The sequence below is a fragment of the Ambystoma mexicanum genome, unplaced genomic scaffold (genome assembly GCF_040938575.1).
Source record: "Ambystoma mexicanum isolate Mex_15411 unplaced genomic scaffold, UKY_AmexF1_1 Mex_scaf20, whole genome shotgun sequence".
NCBI classification, from domain to species: domain Eukaryota; kingdom Metazoa; phylum Chordata; class Amphibia; order Caudata; family Ambystomatidae; genus Ambystoma; species Ambystoma mexicanum.
Window position 1 is genome coordinate 2346870 of NW_027182434.1, and position 23689 is coordinate 2370558.

At 51.5% G+C, this 23689-nt stretch overlaps 30 non-coding genes across 30 annotated transcripts; 14 read left to right on the top strand and 16 right to left on the bottom strand.

The window, feature by feature from the left end:
- Positions 1 to 824: 824 nt before the first annotated feature.
- On the bottom strand, positions 825 to 906 carry TRNAL-AAG (transfer RNA leucine (anticodon AAG)). Its single transcript has one exon. It is a non-coding gene; the product is annotated as a tRNA-Leu (tRNA).
- A 541-nt stretch (positions 907 to 1447) lies between these two features.
- TRNAD-GUC (transfer RNA aspartic acid (anticodon GUC)) lies at positions 1448 to 1519 on the top strand. Its single transcript has one exon. It is a non-coding gene; the product is annotated as a tRNA-Asp (tRNA).
- A 774-nt stretch (positions 1520 to 2293) lies between these two features.
- On the bottom strand, positions 2294 to 2375 carry TRNAL-AAG (transfer RNA leucine (anticodon AAG)). The gene has a single exon. It is a non-coding gene; the product is annotated as a tRNA-Leu (tRNA).
- A 1378-nt stretch (positions 2376 to 3753) lies between these two features.
- On the bottom strand, positions 3754 to 3835 carry TRNAL-AAG (transfer RNA leucine (anticodon AAG)). The gene has a single exon. It is a non-coding gene; the product is annotated as a tRNA-Leu (tRNA).
- Positions 3836 to 4376: 541 nt separating this feature from the next.
- On the top strand, positions 4377 to 4448 carry TRNAD-GUC (transfer RNA aspartic acid (anticodon GUC)). The gene has a single exon. It is a non-coding gene; the product is annotated as a tRNA-Asp (tRNA).
- A 774-nt stretch (positions 4449 to 5222) lies between these two features.
- On the bottom strand, positions 5223 to 5304 carry TRNAL-AAG (transfer RNA leucine (anticodon AAG)). The gene has a single exon. It is a non-coding gene; the product is annotated as a tRNA-Leu (tRNA).
- Positions 5305 to 5845: 541 nt separating this feature from the next.
- Positions 5846 to 5917, top strand: TRNAD-GUC (transfer RNA aspartic acid (anticodon GUC)). The gene has a single exon. It is a non-coding gene; the product is annotated as a tRNA-Asp (tRNA).
- A 774-nt stretch (positions 5918 to 6691) lies between these two features.
- Positions 6692 to 6773, bottom strand: TRNAL-AAG (transfer RNA leucine (anticodon AAG)). The gene has a single exon. It is a non-coding gene; the product is annotated as a tRNA-Leu (tRNA).
- A 540-nt stretch (positions 6774 to 7313) lies between these two features.
- TRNAD-GUC (transfer RNA aspartic acid (anticodon GUC)) lies at positions 7314 to 7385 on the top strand. The gene has a single exon. It is a non-coding gene; the product is annotated as a tRNA-Asp (tRNA).
- A 774-nt stretch (positions 7386 to 8159) lies between these two features.
- Positions 8160 to 8241, bottom strand: TRNAL-AAG (transfer RNA leucine (anticodon AAG)). The gene has a single exon. It is a non-coding gene; the product is annotated as a tRNA-Leu (tRNA).
- A 541-nt stretch (positions 8242 to 8782) lies between these two features.
- Positions 8783 to 8854, top strand: TRNAD-GUC (transfer RNA aspartic acid (anticodon GUC)). Its single transcript has one exon. It is a non-coding gene; the product is annotated as a tRNA-Asp (tRNA).
- Positions 8855 to 9628: 774 nt separating this feature from the next.
- On the bottom strand, positions 9629 to 9710 carry TRNAL-AAG (transfer RNA leucine (anticodon AAG)). Its single transcript has one exon. It is a non-coding gene; the product is annotated as a tRNA-Leu (tRNA).
- A 541-nt stretch (positions 9711 to 10251) lies between these two features.
- On the top strand, positions 10252 to 10323 carry TRNAD-GUC (transfer RNA aspartic acid (anticodon GUC)). Its single transcript has one exon. It is a non-coding gene; the product is annotated as a tRNA-Asp (tRNA).
- Positions 10324 to 11097: 774 nt separating this feature from the next.
- Positions 11098 to 11179, bottom strand: TRNAL-AAG (transfer RNA leucine (anticodon AAG)). The gene has a single exon. It is a non-coding gene; the product is annotated as a tRNA-Leu (tRNA).
- Positions 11180 to 11720: 541 nt separating this feature from the next.
- On the top strand, positions 11721 to 11792 carry TRNAD-GUC (transfer RNA aspartic acid (anticodon GUC)). Its single transcript has one exon. It is a non-coding gene; the product is annotated as a tRNA-Asp (tRNA).
- Positions 11793 to 12566: 774 nt separating this feature from the next.
- Positions 12567 to 12648, bottom strand: TRNAL-AAG (transfer RNA leucine (anticodon AAG)). The gene has a single exon. It is a non-coding gene; the product is annotated as a tRNA-Leu (tRNA).
- A 541-nt stretch (positions 12649 to 13189) lies between these two features.
- Positions 13190 to 13261, top strand: TRNAD-GUC (transfer RNA aspartic acid (anticodon GUC)). The gene has a single exon. It is a non-coding gene; the product is annotated as a tRNA-Asp (tRNA).
- Positions 13262 to 14035: 774 nt separating this feature from the next.
- TRNAL-AAG (transfer RNA leucine (anticodon AAG)) lies at positions 14036 to 14117 on the bottom strand. Its single transcript has one exon. It is a non-coding gene; the product is annotated as a tRNA-Leu (tRNA).
- A 541-nt stretch (positions 14118 to 14658) lies between these two features.
- On the top strand, positions 14659 to 14730 carry TRNAD-GUC (transfer RNA aspartic acid (anticodon GUC)). Its single transcript has one exon. It is a non-coding gene; the product is annotated as a tRNA-Asp (tRNA).
- Positions 14731 to 15504: 774 nt separating this feature from the next.
- On the bottom strand, positions 15505 to 15586 carry TRNAL-AAG (transfer RNA leucine (anticodon AAG)). Its single transcript has one exon. It is a non-coding gene; the product is annotated as a tRNA-Leu (tRNA).
- A 1378-nt stretch (positions 15587 to 16964) lies between these two features.
- Positions 16965 to 17046, bottom strand: TRNAL-AAG (transfer RNA leucine (anticodon AAG)). The gene has a single exon. It is a non-coding gene; the product is annotated as a tRNA-Leu (tRNA).
- A 541-nt stretch (positions 17047 to 17587) lies between these two features.
- TRNAD-GUC (transfer RNA aspartic acid (anticodon GUC)) lies at positions 17588 to 17659 on the top strand. Its single transcript has one exon. It is a non-coding gene; the product is annotated as a tRNA-Asp (tRNA).
- Positions 17660 to 18433: 774 nt separating this feature from the next.
- TRNAL-AAG (transfer RNA leucine (anticodon AAG)) lies at positions 18434 to 18515 on the bottom strand. Its single transcript has one exon. It is a non-coding gene; the product is annotated as a tRNA-Leu (tRNA).
- A 541-nt stretch (positions 18516 to 19056) lies between these two features.
- On the top strand, positions 19057 to 19128 carry TRNAD-GUC (transfer RNA aspartic acid (anticodon GUC)). Its single transcript has one exon. It is a non-coding gene; the product is annotated as a tRNA-Asp (tRNA).
- A 774-nt stretch (positions 19129 to 19902) lies between these two features.
- On the bottom strand, positions 19903 to 19984 carry TRNAL-AAG (transfer RNA leucine (anticodon AAG)). Its single transcript has one exon. It is a non-coding gene; the product is annotated as a tRNA-Leu (tRNA).
- A 540-nt stretch (positions 19985 to 20524) lies between these two features.
- On the top strand, positions 20525 to 20596 carry TRNAD-GUC (transfer RNA aspartic acid (anticodon GUC)). Its single transcript has one exon. It is a non-coding gene; the product is annotated as a tRNA-Asp (tRNA).
- Positions 20597 to 21370: 774 nt separating this feature from the next.
- Positions 21371 to 21452, bottom strand: TRNAL-AAG (transfer RNA leucine (anticodon AAG)). Its single transcript has one exon. It is a non-coding gene; the product is annotated as a tRNA-Leu (tRNA).
- Positions 21453 to 21993: 541 nt separating this feature from the next.
- TRNAD-GUC (transfer RNA aspartic acid (anticodon GUC)) lies at positions 21994 to 22065 on the top strand. Its single transcript has one exon. It is a non-coding gene; the product is annotated as a tRNA-Asp (tRNA).
- A 774-nt stretch (positions 22066 to 22839) lies between these two features.
- Positions 22840 to 22921, bottom strand: TRNAL-AAG (transfer RNA leucine (anticodon AAG)). The gene has a single exon. It is a non-coding gene; the product is annotated as a tRNA-Leu (tRNA).
- A 541-nt stretch (positions 22922 to 23462) lies between these two features.
- On the top strand, positions 23463 to 23534 carry TRNAD-GUC (transfer RNA aspartic acid (anticodon GUC)). Its single transcript has one exon. It is a non-coding gene; the product is annotated as a tRNA-Asp (tRNA).
- Positions 23535 to 23689: the final 155 nt, after the last annotated feature.

A 23689-nucleotide genomic window follows, 5' to 3' on the forward strand; every position in this document is an offset into this window, starting at 1 on the left:
TATCCCCGCCTGTCACGCGGGAGACCGGGGTTCAATTCCCCGACGGAGAGGTTAAACCTTTTCTGGATTTTTTTTAGTTCTTGACAAATATTCTTGAAGATTAGGCTGAGTCAAGTAGGGAATGGGTGCCAAGAACTGACTCTTTAAGAAAAAAGCACCGGCAACGCTAGTCATCGTACAATATTTGTGCACAATTGCTTACATTAGGCGGCCGGTCCACTTTATTGAGTCCCCCTCAGCACCATTTAGTGCTCCTGTTGTCTGCGAAGTCCAAATTGTAACCCTGAATCAGTTCCTCTTCTGACCCTTTGTATCATGTTACATGACGAGTAATGATCACCTGTTAGCTTTATCCCTAATTATAACTCTCACTCTTTCCCTGCATCTAACCCTAGCTCTAATCCCATCATTAACCTCGGTCCGGGCACACGCGTGAACCCCTACTCTCATCTCAGCCTCTCCTGGTGATACATCACACCTGGGATCGTTTGCTCCCTGTGGGCTGTGGGAAATTTGCTACCAGCACGCCCTGGAAGTGGGGCTCATTCCGCTGCAACGGGAGGTCTTCCCAGGACGCGTCACAGCTCAACGCAAGAGCTCCTGGGTTTCGAAGGCTCTTGCAGCAAGCCTTCACAAAGCAGCAGGGAGCGCCGTTCCAGATGGGAAACTTGAGACTGGATGTCCAGAAAAGCAAGACGTCAGAAGCGAAACCTTTTTCCTGCAGGGTGTGGCATACCATCCGCTTGCTCATTGCGACAGAGGTGGCACTAATGAAGGAAGAGGTCAACGTTACGTTCTTCTTTAAAATGCAAGGCCAGGAAAAGTGGCAGCGGTGGGATTTGAACCCACGCCTCCGAAGAGACTGGAGCCTTAATCCAGCGCCTTAGACCGCTCGGCCACGCTACCTCCCTGCTAGTCGCCGAAAGCGGAACTTGACCCGTTGCCCGGCCAGCTTTAGTGCTTTGCCTTTTCTCCTTGGAAAGTCTGGAGACAGGCAGTGGAAGGGCAGGCAAACTGTCAGGTGCGCAGAGGAGGGGAGACCATGAGGCAAGGTGGGAGATGGGGGCAAGAAGTGAGAAAAAAACTAATCGCAAGCTAGGGCAGGATTCGGAAAGTGAAGCCGAAAAGGGGCTTAGCATGCAGCCCAGGGGTTTCTTTGACTGTCCTAAGCCCACAGGGACTTTGCCGTCCTCAGCTCATGAGACTTGAGATGGGTAGCTTGATTTGCTGAGGAAATGCGGGATGACAGATTCAACTCTGGAGTCAAACATAGCCCGGAACTATCGCCTTAAACTGAGTTTTAAGCCTGGTGCCGATAAAAAGAAAGAAATTAGCCTTAGATCGGGCAAGCCGTTTGACGGGGGAAAATGAGACCCCCCTAGGCCAGCTAGGTGGTCGCTGGATGCTGTGCAGACATCAGCAGCTGTTCATTTCATGCCCTCACGTCTCCTCGTTAGTATAGTGGTCAGTATCCCCGCCTGTCACGCGGGAGACCGGGGTTCAATTCCCCGACGGGGAGGTTAAACCGTTTCTGGATTTTTTTTAGTTCTTGACAAATATTCTTGAAGATTAGGCTGAGTCAAGTAGGGAATGGGTGCCAAGAACTGACTCTTTAAGAAAAAAGCACCGGCAACGCTAGTCATCGTACAATATTTGTGCACAATTGCTTACATTAGGCGGCCGGTCCACTTTATTGAGTCCCCCTCAGCACCATTTAGTGCTCCTGTTGTCTGCGAAGTCCAAATTGTAACCCTGAATCAGTTCCTCTTCTGACCCTTTGTATCATGTTACATGACGAGTAATGATCACCTGTTAGCTTTATCCCTAATTATAACTCTCACTCTTTCCCTGCATCTAACCCTAGCTCTAATCCCATCATTAACCTCGGTCCGGGCACACGCGTGAACCCCTACTCTCATCTCAGCCTCTCCTGGTGATACATCACACCTGGGATCGTTTGCTCCCTGTGGGCTGTGGGAAATTTGCTACCAGCACGCCCTGGAAGTGGGGCTCATTCCGCTGCAACGGGAGGTCTTCCCAGGACGCGTCACAGCTCAACGCAAGAGCTCCTGGGTTTCGAAGGCTCTTGCAGCAAGCCTTCACAAAGCAGCAGGGAGCGCCGTTCCAGATGGGAAACTTGAGACTGGATGTCCAGAAAAGCAAGACGTCAGAAGCGAAACCTTTTTCCTGCAGGGTGTGGCATACCATCCGCTTGCTCATTGCGACAGAGGTGGCACTAATGAAGGAAGAGGTCAACGTTACGTTCTTCTTTAAAATGCAAGGCCAGGAAAAGTGGCAGCGGTGGGATTTGAACCCACGCCTCCGAAGAGACTGGAGCCTTAATCCAGCGCCTTAGACCGCTCGGCCACGCTACCTCCCTGCTAGTCGCCGAAAGCGGAACTTGACCCGTTGCCCGGCCCGCTTTAGTGCTTTGCCTTTTCTCCTTGGAAAGTCTGGAGACAGGCAGTGGAAGGGCAGGCAAACTGTCAGGTGCGCAGAGGAGGGGAGACCATGAGGCAAGGTGGGAGATGGGGGCAAGAAGTGAGAAAAAAACTAATCGCAAGCTAGGGCAGGATTCGGAAAGTGAAGCCGAAAAGGGGCTTAGCATGCAGCCCAGGGGTTTCTTTGACTGTCCTAAGCCCACAGGGACTTTGCCGTCCTCAGCTCATGAGACTTGAGATGGGTAGCTTGATTTGCTGAGGAAATGCGGGATGACAGATTCAACTCTGGAGTCAAACATAGCCCGGAACTATCGCCTTAAACTGAGTTTTAAGCCTGGTGCCGATAAAAAGAAAGAAATTAGCCTTAGATCGGGCAAGCCGTTTGACGGGGGAAAATGAGACCCCCCTAGGCCAGCTAGGTGGTCGCTGGATGCTGTGCAGACATCAGCAGCTGTTCATTTCATGCCCTCACGTCTCCTCGTTAGTATAGTGGTCAGTATCCCCGCCTGTCACGCGGGAGACCGGGGTCGACGGGGAGGTTAAACCGTTTCTGGATTTTTTTTAGTTCTTGACAAATATTCTTGAAGATTAGGCTGAGTCAAGTAGGGAATGGGTGCCAAGAACTGACTCTTTAAGAAAAAAGCACCGGCAACGCTAGTCATCGTACAATATTTGTGCACAATTGCTTACATTAGGCGGCCGGTCCACTTTATTGAGTCCCCCTCAGCACCATTTAGTGCTCCTGTTGTCTGCGAAGTCCAAATTGTAACCCTGAATCAGTTCCTCTTCTGACCCTTTGTATCATGTTACATGACGAGTAATGATCACCTGTTAGCTTTATCCCTAATTATAACTCTCACTCTTTCCCTGCATCTAACCCTAGCTCTAATCCCATCATTAACCTCGGTCCGGGCACACGCGTGAACCCCTACTCTCATCTCAGCCTCTCCTGGTGATACATCACACCTGGGATCGTTTGCTCCCTGTGGGCTGTGGGAAATTTGCTACCAGCACGCCCTGGAAGTGGGGCTCATTCCGCTGCAACGGGAGGTCTTCCCAGGACGCGTCACAGCTCAACGCAAGAGCTCCTGGGTTTCGAAGGCTCTTGCAGCAAGCCTTCACAAAGCAGCAGGGAGCGCCGTTCCAGATGGGAAACTTGAGACTGGATGTCCAGAAAAGCAAGACGTCAGAAGCGAAACCTTTTTCCTGCAGGGTGTGGCATACCATCCGCTTGCTCATTGCGACAGAGGTGGCACTAATGAAGGAAGAGGTCAACGTTACGTTCTTCTTTAAAATGCAAGGCCAGGAAAAGTGGCAGCGGTGGGATTTGAACCCACGCCTCCGAAGAGACTGGAGCCTTAATCCAGCGCCTTAGACCGCTCGGCCACGCTACCTCCCTGCTAGTCGCCGAAAGCGGAACTTGACCCGTTGCCCGGCCCGCTTTAGTGCTTTGCCTTTTCTCCTTGGAAAGTCTGGAGACAGGCAGTGGAAGGGCAGGCAAACTGTCAGGTGCGCAGAGGAGGGGAGACCATGAGGCAAGGTGGGAGATGGGGGCAAGAAGTGAGAAAAAAACTAATCGCAAGCTAGGGCAGGATTCGGAAAGTGAAGCCGAAAAGGGGCTTAGCATGCAGCCCAGGGGTTTCTTTGACTGTCCTAAGCCCACAGGGACTTTGCCGTCCTCAGCTCATGAGACTTGAGATGGGTAGCTTGATTTGCTGAGGAAATGCGGGATGACAGATTCAACTCTGGAGTCAAACATAGCCCGGAACTATCGCCTTAAACTGAGTTTTAAGCCTGGTGCCGATAAAAAGAAAGAAATTAGCCTTAGATCGGGCAAGCCGTTTGACGGGGAAAAATGAGACCCCCCTAGGCCAGCTAGGTGGTCGCTGGATGCTGTGCAGACATCAGCAGCTGTTCATTTCATGCCCTCACGTCTCCTCGTTAGTATAGTGGTCAGTATCCCCGCCTGTCACGCGGGAGACCGGGGTTCAATTCCCCGACGGGGAGGTTAAACCTTTTCTGGATTTTTTTTAGTTCTTGACAAATATTCTTGAAGATTAGGCTGAGTCAAGTAGGGAATGGGTGCCAAGAACTGACTCTTTAAGAAAAAAGCACCGGCAACGCTAGTCATCGTACAATATTTGTGCACAATTGCTTACATTAGGCGGCCGGTCCACTTTATTGAGTCCCCCTCAGCACCATTTAGTGCTCCTGTTGTCTGCGAAGTCCAAATTGTAACCCTGAATCAGTTCCTCTTCTGACCCTTTGTATCATGTTACATGACGAGTAATGATCACCTGTTAGCTTTATCCCTAATTATAACTCTCACTCTTTCCCTGCATCTAACCCTAGCTCTAATCCCATCATTAACCTCGGTCCGGGCACACGCGTGAACCCCTACTCTCATCTCAGCCTCTCCTGGTGATACATCACACCTGGGATCGTTTGCTCCCTGTGGGCTGTGGGAAATTTGCTACCAGCACGCCCTGGAAGTGGGGCTCATTCCGCTGCAACGGGAGGTCTTCCCAGGACGCGTCACAGCTCAACGCAAGAGCTCCTGGGTTTCGAAGGCTCTTGCAGCAAGCCTTCACAAAGCAGCAGGGAGCGCCGTTCCAGATGGGAAACTTGAGACTGGATGTCCAGAAAAGCAAGACGTCAGAAGCGAAACCTTTTTCCTGCAGGGTGTGGCATACCATCCGCTTGCTCATTGCGACAGAGGTGGCACTAATGAAGGAAGAGGTCAACGTTACGTTCTTCTTTAAAATGCAAGGCCAGGAAAAGTGGCAGCGGTGGGATTTGAACCCACGCCTCCGAAGAGACTGGAGCCTTAATCCAGCGCCTTAGACCGCTCGGCCACGCTACCTCCCTGCTAGTCGCCGAAAGCGGAACTTGACCCGTTGCCCGGCCAGCTTTAGTGCTTTGCCTTTTCTCCTTGGAAAGTCAGGAGACAGGCAGTGGAAGGGCAGGCAAACTGTCAGGTGCGCAGAGGAGGGGAGACCATGAGGCAAGGTGGGAGATGGGGGCAAGAAGTGAGAAAAAAACTAATCGCAAGCTAGGGCAGGATTCGGAAAGTGAAGCCGAAAAGGGGCTTAGCATGCAGCCCAGGGGTTTCTTTGACTGTCCTAAGCCCACAGGGACTTTGCCGTCCTCAGTTCATGAGACTTGAGATGGGTAGCTTGATTTGCTGAGGAAATGCGGGATGACAGATTCAACTCTGGAGTCAAACATAGCCCGGAACTATCGCCTTAAACTGAGTTTTAAGCCTGGTGCCGATAAAAAGAAAGAAATTAGCCTTAGATCGGGCAAGCCGTTTGACGGGGGAAAATGAGACCCCCCTAGGCCAGCTAGGTGGTCGCTGGATGCTGTGCAGACATCAGCAGCTGTTCATTTCATGCCCTCACGTCTCCTCGTTAGTATAGTGGTCAGTATCCCCGCCTGTCACGCGGGAGACCGGGGTTCAATTCCCCGACGGGGAGGTTAAACCGTTTCTGGATTTTTTTTAGTTCTTGACAAATATTCTTGAAGATTAGGCTGAGTCAAGTAGGGAATGGGTGCCAAGAACTGACTCTTTAAGAAAAAAGCACCGGCAACGCTAGTCATCGTACAATATTTGTGCACAATTGCTTACATTAGGCGGCCGGTCCACTTTATTGAGTCCCCCTCAGCACCATTTAGTGCTCCTGTTGTCTGCGAAGTCCAAATTGTAACCCTGAATCAGTTCCTCTTCTGACCCTTTGTATCATGTTACATGACGAGTAATGATCACCTGTTAGCTTTATCCCTAATTATAACTCTCACTCTTTCCCTGCATCTAACCCTAGCTCTAATCCCATCATTAACCTCGGTCCGGGCACACGCGTGAACCCCTACTCTCATCTCAGCCTCTCCTGGTGATACATCACACCTGGGATCGTTTGCTCCCTGTGGGCTGTGGGAAATTTGCTACCAGCACGCCCTGGAAGTGGGGCTCATTCCGCTGCAACGGGAGGTCTTCCCAGGACGCGTCACAGCTCAACGCAAGAGCTCCTGGGTTTCGAAGGCTCTTGCAGCAAGCCTTCACAAAGCAGCAGGGAGCGCCGTTCCAGATGGGAAACTTGAGACTGGATGTCCAGAAAAGCAAGACGTCAGAAGCGAAACCTTTTTCCTGCAGGGTGTGGCATACCATCCGCTTGCTCATTGCGACAGAGGTGGCACTAATGAAGGAAGAGGTCAACGTTACGTTCTTCTTTAAAATGCAAGGCCAGGAAAAGTGGCAGCGGTGGGATTTGAACCCACGCCTCCGAAGAGACTGGAGCCTTAATCCAGCGCCTTAGACCGCTCGGCCACGCTACCTCCCGGCTAGTCGCCGAAAGCGGAACTTGACCCGTTGCCCGGCCCGCTTTAGTGCTTTGCCTTTTCTCCTTGGAAAGTCTGGAGACAGGCAGTGGAAGGGCAGGCAAACTGTCAGGTGCGCAGAGGAGGGGAGACCATGAGGCAAGGTGGGAGATGGGGGCAAGAAGTGAGAAAAAAACTAATCGCAAGCAAGGCAGGATTCGGAAAGTGAAGCCGAAAAGGGGCTTAGCATGCAGCCCAGGGGTTTCTTTGACTGTCCTAAGCCCACAGGGACTTTGCCGTCCTCAGCTCATGAGACTTGAGATGGGTAGCTTGATTTGCTGAGGAAATGCGGGATGACAGATTCAACTCTGGAGTCAAACATAGCCCGGAACTATCGCCTTAAACTGAGTTTTAAGCCTGGTGCCGATAAAAAGAAAGAAATTAGCCTTAGATCGGGCAAGCCGTTTGACGGGGGAAAATGAGACCCCCCTAGGCCAGCTAGGTGGTCGCTGGATGCTGTGCAGACATCAGCAGCTGTTCATTTCATGCCCTCACGTCTCCTCGTTAGTATAGTGGTCAGTATCCCCGCCTGTCACGCGGGAGACCGGGGTTCAATTCCCCGACGGGGAGGTTAAACCGTTTCTGGATTTTTTTTAGTTCTTGACAAATATTCTTGAAGATTAGGCTGAGTCAAGTAGGGAATGGGTGCCAAGAACTGACTCTTTAAGAAAAAAGCACCGGCAACGCTAGTCATCGTACAATATTTGTGCACAATTGCTTACATTAGGCGGCCGGTCCACTTTATTGAGTCCCCCTCAGCACCATTTAGTGCTCCTGTTGTCTGCGAAGTCCAAATTGTAACCCTGAATCAGTTCCTCTTCTGACCCTTTGTATCATGTTACATGACGAGTAATGATCACCTGTTAGCTTTATCCCTAATTATAACTCTCACTCTTTCCCTGCATCTAACCCTAGCTCTAATCCCATCATTAACCTCGGTCCGGGCACACGCGTGAACCCCTACTCTCATCTCAGCCTCTCCTGGTGATACATCACACCTGGGATCGTTTGCTCCCTGTGGGCTGTGGGAAATTTGCTACCAGCACGCCCTGGAAGTGGGGCTCATTCCGCTGCAACGGGAGGTCTTCCCAGGACGCGTCACAGCTCAACGCAAGAGCTCCTGGGTTTCGAAGGCTCTTGCAGCAAGCCTTCACAAAGCAGCAGGGAGCGCCGTTCCAGATGGGAAACTTGAGACTGGATGTCCAGAAAAGCAAGACGTCAGAAGCGAAACCTTTTTCCTGCAGGGTGTGGCATACCATCCGCTTGCTCATTGCGACAGAGGTGGCACTAATGAAGGAAGAGGTCAACGTTACGTTCTTCTTTAAAATGCAAGGCCAGGAAAAGTGGCAGCGGTGGGATTTGAACCCACGCCTCCGAAGAGACTGGAGCCTTAATCCAGCGCCTTAGACCGCTCGGCCACGCTACCTCCCTGCTAGTCGCCGAAAGCGGAACTTGACCCGTTGCCCGGCCCGCTTTAGTGCTTTGCCTTTTCTCCTTGGAAAGTCTGGAGACAGGCAGTGGAAGGGCAGGCAAACTGTCAGGTGCGCAGAGGAGGGGAGACCATGAGGCAAGGTGGGAGATGGGGGCAAGAAGTGAGAAAAAAACTAATCGCAAGCTAGGGCAGGATTCGGAAAGTGAAGCCGAAAAGGGGCTTAGCATGCAGCCCAGGGGTTTCTTTGACTGTCCTAAGCCCACAGGGACTTTGCCGTCCTCAGCTCATGAGACTTGAGATGGGTAGCTTGATTTGCTGAGGAAATGCGGGATGACAGATTCAACTCTGGAGTCAAACATAGCCCGGAACTATCGCCTTAAACTGAGTTTTAAGCCTGGTGCCGATAAAAAGAAAGAAATTAGCCTTAGATCGGGCAAGCCGTTTGACGGGGGAAAATGAGACCCCCCTAGGCCAGCTAGGTGGTCGCTGGATGCTGTGCAGACATCAGCAGCTGTTCATTTCATGCCCTCACGTCTCCTCGTTAGTATAGTGGTCAGTATCCCCGCCTGTCACGCGGGAGACCGGGGTTCAATTCCCCGACGGGGAGGTTAAACCGTTTCTGGATTTTTTTTAGTTCTTGACAAATATTCTTGAAGATTAGGCTGAGTCAAGTAGGGAATGGGTGCCAAGAACTGACTCTTTAAGAAAAAAGCACCGGCAACGCTAGTCATCGTACAATATTTGTGCACAATTGCTTACATTAGGCGGCCGGTCCACTTTATTGAGTCCCCCTCAGCACCATTTAGTGCTCCTGTTGTCTGCGAAGTCCAAATTGTAACCCTGAATCAGTTCCTCTTCTGACCCTTTGTATCATGTTACATGACGAGTAATGATCACCTGTTAGCTTTATCCCTAATTATAACTCTCACTCTTTCCCTGCATCTAACCCTAGCTCTAATCCCATCATTAACCTCGGTCCGGGCACACGCGTGAACCCCTACTCTCATCTCAGCCTCTCCTGGTGATACATCACACCTGGGATCGTTTGCTCCCTGTGGGCTGTGGGAAATTTGCTACCAGCACGCCCTGGAAGTGGGGCTCATTCCGCTGCAACGGGAGGTCTTCCCAGGACGCGTCACAGCTCAACGCAAGAGCTCCTGGGTTTCGAAGGCTCTTGCAGCAAGCCTTCACAAAGCAGCAGGGAGCGCCGTTCCAGATGGGAAACTTGAGACTGGATGTCCAGAAAAGCAAGACGTCAGAAGCGAAACCTTTTTCCTGCAGGGTGTGGCATACCATCCGCTTGCTCATTGCGACAGAGGTGGCACTAATGAAGGAAGAGGTCAACGTTACGTTCTTCTTTAAAATGCAAGGCCAGGAAAAGTGGCAGCGGTGGGATTTGAACCCACGCCTCCGAAGAGACTGGAGCCTTAATCCAGCGCCTTAGACCGCTCGGCCACGCTACCTCCCTGCTAGTCGCCGAAAGCGGAACTTGACCCGTTGCCCGGCCCGCTTTAGTGCTTTGCCTTTTCTCCTTGGAAAGTCTGGAGACAGGCAGTGGAAGGGCAGGCAAACTGTCAGGTGCGCAGAGGAGGGGAGACCATGAGGCAAGGTGGGAGATGGGGGCAAGAAGTGAGAAAAAAACTAATCGCAAGCTAGGGCAGGATTCGGAAAGTGAAGCCGAAAAGGGGCTTAGCATGCAGCCCAGGGGTTTCTTTGACTGTCCTAAGCCCACAGGGACTTTGCCGTCCTCAGCTCATGAGACTTGAGATAGGTAGCTTGATTTGCTGAGGAAATGCGGGATGACAGATTCAACTCTGGAGTCAAACATAGCCCGGAACTATCGCCTTAAACTGAGTTTTAAGCCTGGTGCCGATAAAAAGAAAGAAATTAGCCTTAGATCGGGCAAGCCGTTTGACGGGGGAAAATGAGACCCCCCTAGGCCAGCTAGGTGGTCGCTGGATGCTGTGCAGACATCAGCAGCTGTTCATTTCATGCCCTCACGTCTCCTCGTTAGTATAGTGGTCAGTATCCCCGCCTGTCACGCGGGAGACCGGGGTTCAATTCCCCGACGGGGAGGTTAAACCGTTTCTGGATTTTTTTTAGTTCTTGACAAATATTCTTGAAGATTAGGCTGAGTCAAGTAGGGAATGGGTGCCAAGAACTGACTCTTTAAGAAAAAAGCACCGGCAACGCTAGTCATCGTACAATATTTGTGCACAATTGCTTACATTAGGCGGCCGGTCCACTTTATTGAGTCCCCCTCAGCACCATTTAGTGCTCCTGTTGTCTGCGAAGTCCAAATTGTAACCCTGAATCAGTTCCTCTTCTGACCCTTTGTATCATGTTACATGACGAGTAATGATCACCTGTTAGCTTTATCCCTAATTATAACTCTCACTCTTTCCCTGCATCTAACCCTAGCTCTAATCCCATCATTAACCTCGGTCCGGGCACACGCGTGAACCCCTACTCTCATCTCAGCCTCTCCTGGTGATACATCACACCTGGGATCGTTTGCTCCCTGTGGGCTGTGGGAAATTTGCTACCAGCACGCCCTGGAAGTGGGGCTCATTCCGCTGCAACGGGAGGTCTTCCCAGGACGCGTCACAGCTCAACGCAAGAGCTCCTGGGTTTCGAAGGCTCTTGCAGCAAGCCTTCACAAAGCAGCAGGGAGCGCCGTTCCAGATGGGAAACTTGAGACTGGATGTCCAGAAAAGCAAGACGTCAGAAGCGAAACCTTTTTCCTGCAGGGTGTGGCATACCATCCGCTTGCTCATTGCGACAGAGGTGGCACTAATGAAGGAAGAGGTCAACGTTACGTTCTTCTTTAAAATGCAAGGCCAGGAAAAGTGGCAGCGGTGGGATTTGAACCCACGCCTCCGAAGAGACTGGAGCCTTAATCCAGCGCCTTAGACCGCTCGGCCACGCTACCTCCCTGCTAGTCGCCGAAAGCGGAACTTGACCCGTTGCCCGGCCCGCTTTAGTGCTTTGCCTTTTCTCCTTGGAAAGTCTGGAGACAGGCAGTGGAAGGGCAGGCAAACTGTCAGGTGCGCAGAGGAGGGGAGACCATGAGGCAAGGTGGGAGATGGGGGCAAGAAGTGAGAAAAAAACTAATCGCAAGCTAGGGCAGGATTCGGAAAGTGAAGCCGAAAAGGGGCTTAGCATGCAGCCCAGGGGTTTCTTTGACTGTCCTAAGCCCACAGGGACTTTGCCGTCCTCAGCTCATGAGACTTGAGATGGGTAGCTTGATTTGCTGAGGAAATGCGGGATGACAGATTCAACTCTGGAGTCAAACATAGCCCGGAACTATCGCCTTAAACTGAGTTTTAAGCCTGGTGCCGATAAAAAGAAAGAAATTAGCCTTAGATCGGGCAAGCCGTTTGACGGGGGAAAATGAGACCCCCCTAGGCCAGCTAGGTGGTCGCTGGATGCTGTGCAGACATCAGCAGCTGTTCATTTCATGCCCTCACGTCTCCTCGTTAGTATAGTGGTCAGTATCCCCGCCTGTCACGCGGGAGACCGGGGTTCAATTCCCCGACGGGGAGGTTAAACCGTTTCTGGATTTTTTTTAGTTCTTGACAAATATTCTTGAAGATTAGGCTGAGTCAAGTAGGGAATGGGTGCCAAGAACTGACTCTTTAAGAAAAAAGCACCGGCAACGCTAGTCATCGTACAATATTTGTGCACAATTGCTTACATTAGGCGGCCGGTCCACTTTATTGAGTCCCCCTCAGCACCATTTAGTGCTCCTGTTGTCTGCGAAGTCCAAATTGTAACCCTGAATCAGTTCCTCTTCTGACCCTTTGTATCATGTTACATGACGAGTAATGATCACCTGTTAGCTTTATCCCTAATTATAACTCTCACTCTTTCCCTGCATCTAACCCTAGCTCTAATCCCATCATTAACCTCGGTCCGGGCACACGCGTGAACCCCTACTCTCATCTCAGCCTCTCCTGGTGATACATCACACCTGGGATCGTTTGCTCCCTGTGGGCTGTGGGAAATTTGCTACCAGCACGCCCTGGAAGTGGGGCTCATTCCGCTGCAACGGGAGGTCTTCCCAGGACGCGTCACAGCTCAACGCAAGAGCTCCTGGGTTTCGAAGGCTCTTGCAGCAAGCCTTCACAAAGCAGCAGGGAGCGCCGTTCCAGATGGGAAACTTGAGACTGGATGTCCAGAAAAGCAAGACGTCAGAAGCGAAACCTTTTTCCTGCAGGGTGTGGCATACCATCCGCTTGCTCATTGCGACAGAGGTGGCACTAATGAAGGAAGAGGTCAACGTTACGTTCTTCTTTAAAATGCAAGGCCAGGAAAAGTGGCAGCGGTGGGATTTGAACCCACGCCTCCGAAGAGACTGGAGCCTTAATCCAGCGCCTTAGACCGCTCGGCCACGCTACCTCCCTGCTAGTCGCCGAAAGCGGAACTTGACCCGTTGCCCGGCCCGCTTTAGTGCTTTGCCTTTTCTCCTTGGAAAGTCTGGAGACAGGCAGTGGAAGGGCAGGCAAACTGTCAGGTGCGCAGAGGAGGGGAGACCATGAGGCAAGGTGGGAGATGGGGGCAAGAAGTGAGAAAAAAACTAATCGCAAGCTAGGGCAGGATTCGGAAAGTGAAGCCGAAAAGGGGCTTAGCATGCAGCCCAGGGGTTTCTTTGACTGTCCTAAGCCCACAGGGACTTTGCCGTCCTCAGCTCATGAGACTTGAGATGGGTAGCTTGATTTGCTGAGGAAATGCGGGATGACAGATTCAACTCTGGAGTCAAACATAGCCCGGAACTATCGCCTTAAACTGAGTTTTAAGCCTGGTGCCGATAAAAAGAAAGAAATTAGCCTTAGATCGGGCAAGCCGTTTGACGGGGGAAAATGAGACCCCCCTAGGCCAGCTAGGTGGTCGCTGGATGCTGTGCAGACATCAGCAGCTGTTCATTTCATGCCCTCACGTCTCCTCGTTAGTATAGTGGTCAGTATCCCCGCCTGTCACGCGGGAGACCGGGGTTCAATTCCCCGACGGGGAGGTTAAACCGTTTCTGGATTTTTTTTAGTTCTTGACAAATATTCTTGAAGATTAGGCTGAGTCAAGTAGGGAATGGGTGCCAAGAACTGACTCTTTAAGAAAAAAGCACCGGCAACGCTAGTCATCGTACAATATTTGTGCACAATTGCTTACATTAGGCGGCCGGTCCACTTTATTGAGTCCCCCTCAGCACCATTTAGTGCTCCTGTTGTCTGCGAAGTCCAAATTGTAACCCTGAATCAGTTCCTCTTCTGACCCTTTGTATCATGTTACATGACGAGTAATGATCACCTGTTAGCTTTATCCCTAATTATAACTCTCACTCTTTCCCTGCATCTAACCCTAGCTCTAATCCCATCATTAACCTCGGTCCGGGCACACGCGTGAACCCCTACTCTCATCTCAGCCTCTCCTGGTGATACATCACACCTGGGATCGTTTGCTCCCTGTGGGCTGTGGGAAATTTGCTACCAGCACGCCCTGGAAGTGGGGCTCATTCCGCTGCAACGGGAGGTCTTCCCAGGACGCGTCACAGCTCAACGCAAGAGCTCCTGGGTTTCGAAGGCTCTTGCAGCAAGCCTTCACAAAGCAGCAGGGAGCGCCGTTCCAGATGGGAAACTTGAGACTGGATGTCCAGAAAAGCAAGACGTCAGAAGCGAAACCTTTTTCCTGCAGGGTGTGGCATACCATCCGCTTGCTCATTGCGACAGAGGTGGCACTAATGAAGGAAGAGGTCAACGTTACGTTCTTCTTTAAAATGCAAGGCCAGGAAAAGTGGCAGCGGTGGGATTTGAACCCACGCCTCCGAAGAGACTGGAGCCTTAATCCAGCGCCTTAGACCGCTCGGCCACGCTACCTCCCTGCTAGTCGCCGAAAGCGGAACTTGACCCGTTGCCCGGCCAGCTTTAGTGCTTTGCCTTTTCTCCTTGGAAAGTCTGGAGACAGGCAGTGGAAGGGCAGGCAAACTGTCAGGTGCGCAGAGGAGGGGAGACCATGAGGCAAGGTGGGAGATGGGGGCAAGAAGTGAGAAAAAAACTAATCGCAAGCTAGGGCAGGATTCGGAAAGTGAAGCCGAAAAGGGGCTTAGCATGCAGCCCAGGGGTTTCTTTGACTGTCCTAAGCCCACAGGGACTTTGCCGTCCTCAGCTCATGAGACTTGAGATGGGTAGCTTGATTTGCTGAGGAAATGCGGGATGACAGATTCAACTCTGGAGTCAAACATAGCCCGGAACTATCGCCTTAAACTGAGTTTTAAGCCTGGTGCCGATAAAAAGAAAGAAATTAGCCTTAGATCGGGCAAGCCGTTTGACGGGGGAAAATGAGACCCCCCTAGGCCAGCTAGGTGGTCGCTGGATGCTGTGCAGACATCAGCAGCTGTTCATTTCATGCCCTCACGTCTCCTCGTTAGTATAGTGGTCAGTATCCCCGCCTGTCACGCGGGAGACCGGGGTTCAATTCCCCGACGGGGAGGTTAAACCGTTTCTGGATTTTTTTTAGTTCTTGACAAATATTCTTGAAGATTAGGCTGAGTCAAGTAGGGAATGGGTGCCAAGAACTGACTCTTTAAGAAAAAAGCACCGGCAACGCTAGTCATCGTACAATATTTGTGCACAATTGCTTACATTAGGCGGCCGGTCCACTTTATTGAGTCCCCCTCAGCACCATTTAGTGCTCCTGTTGTCTGCGAAGTCCAAATTGTAACCCTGAATCAGTTCCTCTTCTGACCCTTTGTATCATGTTACATGACGAGTAATGATCACCTGTTAGCTTTATCCCTAATTATAACTCTCACTCTTTCCCTGCATCTAACCCTAGCTCTAATCCCATCATTAACCTCGGTCCGGGCACACGCGTGAACCCCTACTCTCATCTCAGCCTCTCCTGGTGATACATCACACCTGGGATCGTTTGCTCCCTGTGGGCTGTGGGAAATTTGCTACCAGCACGCCCTGGAAGTGGGGCTCATTCCGCTGCAACGGGAGGTCTTCCCAGGACGCGTCACAGCTCAACGCAAGAGCTCCTGGGTTTCGAAGGCTCTTGCAGCAAGCCTTCACAAAGCAGCAGGGAGCGCCGTTCCAGATGGGAAACTTGAGACTGGATGTCCAGAAAAGCAAGACGTCAGAAGCGAAACCTTTTTCCTGCAGGGTGTGGCATACCATCCGCTTGCTCATTGCGACAGAGGTGGCACTAATGAAGGAAGAGGTCAACGTTACGTTCTTCTTTAAAATGCAAGGCCAGGAAAAGTGGCAGCGGTGGGATTTGAACCCACGCCTCCGAAGAGACTGGAGCCTTAATCCAGCGCCTTAGACCGCTCGGCCACGCTACCTCCCTGCTAGTCGCCGAAAGCGGAACTTGACCCGTTGCCCGGCCCGCTTTAGTGCTTTGCCTTTTCTCCTTGGAAAGTCTGGAGACAGGCAGTGGAAGGGCAGGCAAACTGTCAGGTGCGCAGAGGAGGGGAGACCATGAGGCAAGGTGGGAGATGGGGGCAAGAAGTGAGAAAAAAACTAATCGCAAGCTAGGGCAGGATTCGGAAAGTGAAGCCGAAAAGGGGCTTAGCATGCAGCCCAGGGGTTTCTTTGACTGTCCTAAGCCCACAGGGACTTTGCCGTCCTCAGCTCATGAGACTTGAGATGGGTAGCTTGATTTGCTGAGGAAATGCGGGATGACAGATTCAACTCTGGAGTCAAACATAGCCCGGAACTATCGCCTTAAACTGAGTTTTAAGCCTGGTGCCGATAAAAAGAAAGAAATTAGCCTTAGATCGGGCAAGCCGTTTGACGGGGGAAAATGAGACCCCCCTAGGCCAGCTAGGTGGTCGCTGGATGCTGTGCAGACATCAGCAGCTGTTCATTTCATGCCCTCACGTCTCCTCGTTAGTATAGTGGTCAGTATCCCCGCCTGTCACGCGGGAGACCGGGGTCGACGGGGAGGTTAAACCGTTTCTGGATTTTTTTTAGTTCTTGACAAATATTCTTGAAGATTAGGCTGAGTCAAGTAGGGAATGGGTGCCAAGAACTGACTCTTTAAGAAAAAAGCACCGGCAACGCTAGTCATCGTACAATATTTGTGCACAATTGCTTACATTAGGCGGCCGGTCCACTTTATTGAGTCCCCCTCAGCACCATTTAGTGCTCCTGTTGTCTGCGAAGTCCAAATTGTAACCCTGAATCAGTTCCTCTTCTGACCCTTTGTATCATGTTACATGACGAGTAATGATCACCTGTTAGCTTTATCCCTAATTATAACTCTCACTCTTTCCCTGCATCTAACCCTAGCTCTAATCCCATCATTAACCTCGGTCCGGGCACACGCGTGAACCCCTACTCTCATCTCAGCCTCTCCTGGTGATACATCACACCTGGGATCGTTTGCTCCCTGTGGGCTGTGGGAAATTTGCTACCAGCACGCCCTGGAAGTGGGGCTCATTCCGCTGCAACGGGAGGTCTTCCCAGGACGCGTCACAGCTCAACGCAAGAGCTCCTGGGTTTCGAAGGCTCTTGCAGCAAGCCTTCACAAAGCAGCAGGGAGCGCCGTTCCAGATGGGAAACTTGAGACTGGATGTCCAGAAAAGCAAGACGTCAGAAGCGAAACCTTTTTCCTGCAGGGTGTGGCATACCATCCGCTTGCTCATTGCGACAGAGGTGGCACTAATGAAGGAAGAGGTCAACGTTACGTTCTTCTTTAAAATGCAAGGCCAGGAAAAGTGGCAGCGGTGGGATTTGAACCCACGCCTCCGAAGAGACTGGAGCCTTAATCCAGCGCCTTAGACCGCTCGGCCACGCTACCTCCCTGCTAGTCGCCGAAAGCGGAACTTGACCCGTTGCCCGGCCCGCTTTAGTGCTTTGCCTTTTCTCCTTGGAAAGTCTGGAGACAGGCAGTGGAAGGGCAGGCAAACTGTCAGGTGCGCAGAGGAGGGGAGACCATGAGGCAAGGTGGGAGATGGGGGCAAGAAGTGAGAAAAAAACTAATCGCAAGCTAGGGCAGGATTCGGAAAGTGAAGCCGAAAAGGGGCTTAGCATGCAGCCCAGGGGTTTCTTTGACTGTCCTAAGCCCACAGGGACTTTGCCGTCCTCAGCTCATGAGACTTGAGATGGGTAGCTTGATTTGCTGAGGAAATGCGGGATGACAGATTCAACTCTGGAGTCAAACATAGCCCGGAACTATCGCCTTAAACTGAGTTTTAAGCCTGGTGCCGATAAAAAGAAAGAAATTAGCCTTAGATCGGGCAAGCCGTTTGACGGGGAAAAATGAGACCCCCCTAGGCCAGCTAGGTGGTCGCTGGATGCTGTGCAGACATCAGCAGCTGTTCATTTCATGCCCTCACGTCTCCTCGTTAGTATAGTGGTCAGTATCCCCGCCTGTCACGCGGGAGACCGGGGTTCAATTCCCCGACGGGGAGGTTAAACCTTTTCTGGATTTTTTTTAGTTCTTGACAAATATTCTTGAAGATTAGGCTGAGTCAAGTAGGGAATGGGTGCCAAGAACTGACTCTTTAAGAAAAAAGCACCGGCAACGCTAGTCATCGTACAATATTTGTGCACAATTGCTTACATTAGGCGGCCGGTCCACTTTATTGAGTCCCCCTCAGCACCATTTAGTGCTCCTGTTGTCTGCGAAGTCCAAATTGTAACCCTGAATCAGTTCCTCTTCTGACCCTTTGTATCATGTTACATGACGAGTAATGATCACCTGTTAGCTTTATCCCTAATTATAACTCTCACTCTTTCCCTGCATCTAACCCTAGCTCTAATCCCATCATTAACCTCGGTCCGGGCACACGCGTGAACCCCTACTCTCATCTCAGCCTCTCCTGGTGATACATCACACCTGGGATCGTTTGCTCCCTGTGGGCTGTGGGAAATTTGCTACCAGCACGCCCTGGAAGTGGGGCTCATTCCGCTGCAACGGGAGGTCTTCCCAGGACGCGTCACAGCTCAACGCAAGAGCTCCTGGGTTTCGAAGGCTCTTGCAGCAAGCCTTCACAAAGCAGCAGGGAGCGCCGTTCCAGATGGGAAACTTGAGACTGGATGTCCAGAAAAGCAAGACGTCAGAAGCGAAACCTTTTTCCTGCAGGGTGTGGCATACCATCCGCTTGCTCATTGCGACAGAGGTGGCACTAATGAAGGAAGAGGTCAACGTTACGTTCTTCTTTAAAATGCAAGGCCAGGAAAAGTGGCAGCGGTGGGATTTGAACCCACGCCTCCGAAGAGACTGGAGCCTTAATCCAGCGCCTTAGACCGCTCGGCCACGCTACCTCCCTGCTAGTCGCCGAAAGCGGAACTTGACCCGTTGCCCGGCCAGCTTTAGTGCTTTGCCTTTTCTCCTTGGAAAGTCAGGAGACAGGCAGTGGAAGGGCAGGCAAACTGTCAGGTGCGCAGAGGAGGGGAGACCATGAGGCAAGGTGGGAGATGGGGGCAAGAAGTGAGAAAAAAACTAATCGCAAGCTAGGGCAGGATTCGGAAAGTGAAGCCGAAAAGGGGCTTAGCATGCAGCCCAGGGGTTTCTTTGACTGTCCTAAGCCCACAGGGACTTTGCCGTCCTCAGTTCATGAGACTTGAGATGGGTAGCTTGATTTGCTGAGGAAATGCGGGATGACAGATTCAACTCTGGAGTCAAACATAGCCCGGAACTATCGCCTTAAACTGAGTTTTAAGCCTGGTGCCGATAAAAAGAAAGAAATTAGCCTTAGATCGGGCAAGCCGTTTGACGGGGGAAAATGAGACCCCCCTAGGCCAGCTAGGTGGTCGCTGGATGCTGTGCAGACATCAGCAGCTGTTCATTTCATGCCCTCACGTCTCCTCGTTAGTATAGTGGTCAGTATCCCCGCCTGTCACGCGGGAGACCGGGGTTCAATTCCCCGACGGGGAGGTTAAACCGTTTCTGGATTTTTTTTAGTTCTTGACAAATATTCTTGAAGATTAGGCTGAGTCAAGTAGGGAATGGGTGCCAAGAACTGACTCTTTAAGAAAAAAGCACCGGCAACGCTAGTCATCGTACAATATTTGTGCACAATTGCTTACATTAGGCGGCCGGTCCACTTTATTGAGTCCCCCTCAGCACCATTTAGTGCTCCTGTTGTCTGCGAAGTCCAAATTGTAACCCTGAATCAGTTCCTCTTCTGACCCTTTGTATCATGTTACATGACGAGTAATGATCACCTGTTAGCTTTATCCCTAATTATAACTCTCACTCTTTCCCTGCATCTAACCCTAGCTCTAATCCCATCATTAACCTCGGTCCGGGCACACGCGTGAACCCCTACTCTCATCTCAGCCTCTCCTGGTGATACATCACACCTGGGATCGTTTGCTCCCTGTGGGCTGTGGGAAATTTGCTACCAGCACGCCCTGGAAGTGGGGCTCATTCCGCTGCAACGGGAGGTCTTCCCAGGACGCGTCACAGCTCAACGCAAGAGCTCCTGGGTTTCGAAGGCTCTTGCAGCAAGCCTTCACAAAGCAGCAGGGAGCGCCGTTCCAGATGGGAAACTTGAGACTGGATGTCCAGAAAAGCAAGACGTCAGAAGCGAAACCTTTTTCCTGCAGGGTGTGGCATACCATCCGCTTGCTCATTGCGACAGAGGTGGCACTAATGAAGGAAGAGGTCAACGTTACGTTCTTCTTTAAAATGCAAGGCCAGGAAAAGTGGCAGCGGTGGGATTTGAACCCACGCCTCCGAAGAGACTGGAGCCTTAATCCAGCGCCTTAGACCGCTCGGCCACGCTACCTCCCGGCTAGTCGCCGAAAGCGGAACTTGACCCGTTGCCCGGCCCGCTTTAGTGCTTTGCCTTTTCTCCTTGGAAAGTCTGGAGACAGGCAGTGGAAGGGCAGGCAAACTGTCAGGTGCGCAGAGGAGGGGAGACCATGAGGCAAGGTGGGAGATGGGGGCAAGAAGTGAGAAAAAAACTAATCGCAAGCAAGGCAGGATTCGGAAAGTGAAGCCGAAAAGGGGCTTAGCATGCAGCCCAGGGGTTTCTTTGACTGTCCTAAGCCCACAGGGACTTTGCCGTCCTCAGCTCATGAGACTTGAGATGGGTAGCTTGATTTGCTGAGGAAATGCGGGATGACAGATTCAACTCTGGAGTCAAACATAGCCCGGAACTATCGCCTTAAACTGAGTTTTAAGCCTGGTGCCGATAAAAAGAAAGAAATTAGCCTTAGATCGGGCAAGCCGTTTGACGGGGGAAAATGAGACCCCCCTAGGCCAGCTAGGTGGTCGCTGGATGCTGTGCAGACATCAGCAGCTGTTCATTTCATGCCCTCACGTCTCCTCGTTAGTATAGTGGTCAGTATCCCCGCCTGTCACGCGGGAGACCGGGGTTCAATTCCCCGACGGGGAGGTTAAACCGTTTCTGGATTTTTTTTAGTTCTTGACAAATATTCTTGAAGATTAGGCTGAGTCAAGTAGGGAATGGGTGCCAAGAACTGACTCTTTAAGAAAAAAGCACCGGCAACGCTAGTCATCGTACAATATTTGTGCACAATTGCTTACATTAGGCGGCCGGTCCACTTTATTGAGTCCCCCTCAGCACCATTTAGTGCTCCTGTTGTCTGCGAAGTCCAAATTGTAACCCTGAATCAGTTCCTCTTCTGACCCTTTGTATCATGTTACATGACGAGTAATGATCACCTGTTAGCTTTATCCCTAATTATAACTCTCACTCTTTCCCTGCATCTAACCCTAGCTCTAATCCCATCATTAACCTCGGTCCGGGCACACGCGTGAACCCCTACTCTCATCTCAGCCTCTCCTGGTGATACATCACACCTGGGATCGTTTGCTCCCTGTGGGCTGTGGGAAATTTGCTACCAGCACGCCCTGGAAGTGGGGCTCATTCCGCTGCAACGGGAGGTCTTCCCAGGACGCGTCACAGCTCAACGCAAGAGCTCCTGGGTTTCGAAGGCTCTTGCAGCAAGCCTTCACAAAGCAGCAGGGAGCGCCGTTCCAGATGGGAAACTTGAGACTGGATGTCCAGAAAAGCAAGACGTCAGAAGCGAAACCTTTTTCCTGCAGGGTGTGGCATACCATCCGCTTGCTCATTGCGACAGAGGTGGCACTAATGAAGGAAGAGGTCAACGTTACGTTCTTCTTTAAAATGCAAGGCCAGGAAAAGTGGCAGCGGTGGGATTTGAACCCACGCCTCCGAAGAGACTGGAGCCTTAATCCAGCGCCTTAGACCGCTCGGCCACGCTACCTCCCTGCTAGTCGCCGAAAGCGGAACTTGACCCGTTGCCCGGCCCGCTTTAGTGCTTTGCCTTTTCTCCTTGGAAAGTCTGGAGACAGGCAGTGGAAGGGCAGGCAAACTGTCAGGTGCGCAGAGGAGGGGAGACCATGAGGCAAGGTGGGAGATGGGGGCAAGAAGTGAGAAAAAAACTAATCGCAAGCTAGGGCAGGATTCGGAAAGTGAAGCCGAAAAGGGGCTTAGCATGCAGCCCAGGGGTTTCTTTGACTGTCCTAAGCCCACAGGGACTTTGCCGTCCTCAGCTCATGAGACTTGAGATGGGTAGCTTGATTTGCTGAGGAAATGCGGGATGACAGATTCAACTCTGGAGTCAAACATAGCCCGGAACTATCGCCTTAAACTGAGTTTTAAGCCTGGTGCCGATAAAAAGAAAGAAATTAGCCTTAGATCGGGCAAGCCGTTTGACGGGGGAAAATGAGACCCCCCTAGGCCAGCTAGGTGGTCGCTGGATGCTGTGCAGACATCAGCAGCTGTTCATTTCATGCCCTCACGTCTCCTCGTTAGTATAGTGGTCAGTATCCCCGCCTGTCACGCGGGAGACCGGGGTTCAATTCCCCGACGGGGAGGTTAAACCGTTTCTGGATTTTTTTTAGTTCTTGACAAATATTCTTGAAGATTAGGCTGAGTCAAGTAGGGAATGGGTGCCAAGAACTGACTCTTTAAGAAAAAAGCACCGGCAACGCTAGTCATCGTACAATATTTGTGCACAATTGCTTACATTAGGCGGCCGGTCCACTTTATTGAGTCCCCCTCAGCACCATTTAGTGCTCCTGTTGTCTGCGAAGTCCAAATTGTAACCCTGAATCAGTTCCTCTTCTGACCCTTTGTATCATGTTACATGACGAGTAATGATCACCTGTTAGCTTTATCCCTAATTATAACTCTCACTCTTTCCCTGCATCTAACCCTAGCTCTAATCCCATCATTAACCTCGGTCCGGGCACACGCGTGAACCCCTACTCTCATCTCAGCCTCTCCTGGTGATACATCACACCTGGGATCGTTTGCTCCCTGTGGGCTGTGGGAAATTTGCTACCAGCACGCCCTGGAAGTGGGGCTCATTCCGCTGCAACGGGAGGTCTTCCCAGGACGCGTCACAGCTCAACGCAAGAGCTCCTGGGTTTCGAAGGCTCTTGCAGCAAGCCTTCACAAAGCAGCAGGGAGCGCCGTTCCAGATGGGAAACTTGAGACTGGATGTCCAGAAAAGCAAGACGTCAGAAGCGAAACCTTTTTCCTGCAGGGTGTGGCATACCATCCGCTTGCTCATTGCGACAGAGGTGGCACTAATGAAGGAAGAGGTCAACGTTACGTTCTTCTTTAAAATGCAAGGCCAGGAAAAGTGGCAGCGGTGGGATTTGAACCCACGCCTCCGAAGAGACTGGAGCCTTAATCCAGCGCCTTAGACCGCTCGGCCACGCTACCTCCCTGCTAGTCGCCGAAAGCGGAACTTGACCCGTTGCCCGGCCCGCTTTAGTGCTTTGCCTTTTCTCCTTGGAAAGTCTGGAGACAGGCAGTGGAAGGGCAGGCAAACTGTCAGGTGCGCAGAGGAGGGGAGACCATGAGGCAAGGTGGGAGATGGGGGCAAGAAGTGAGAAAAAAACTAATCGCAAGCTAGGGCAGGATTCGGAAAGTGAAGCCGAAAAGGGGCTTAGCATGCAGCCCAGGGGTTTCTTTGACTGTCCTAAGCCCACAGGGACTTTGCCGTCCTCAGCTCATGAGACTTGAGATAGGTAGCTTGATTTGCTGAGGAAATGCGGGATGACAGATTCAACTCTGGAGTCAAACATAGCCCGGAACTATCGCCTTAAACTGAGTTTTAAGCCTGGTGCCGATAAAAAGAAAGAAATTAGCCTTAGATCGGGCAAGCCGTTTGACGGGGGAAAATGAGACCCCCCTAGGCCAGCTAGGTGGTCGCTGGATGCTGTGCAGACATCAGCAGCTGTTCATTTCATGCCCTCACGTCTCCTCGTTAGTATAGTGGTCAGTATCCCCGCCTGTCACGCGGGAGACCGGGGTTCAATTCCCCGACGGGGAGGTTAAACCGTTTCTGGATTTTTTTTAGTTCTTGACAAATATTCTTGAAGATTAGGCTGAGTCAAGTAGGGAATGGGTGCCAAGAACTGACTCTTTAAGAAAAAAGCACCGGCAACGCTAGTCATCGTACAATATTTGTGCACAATTGCTTACATT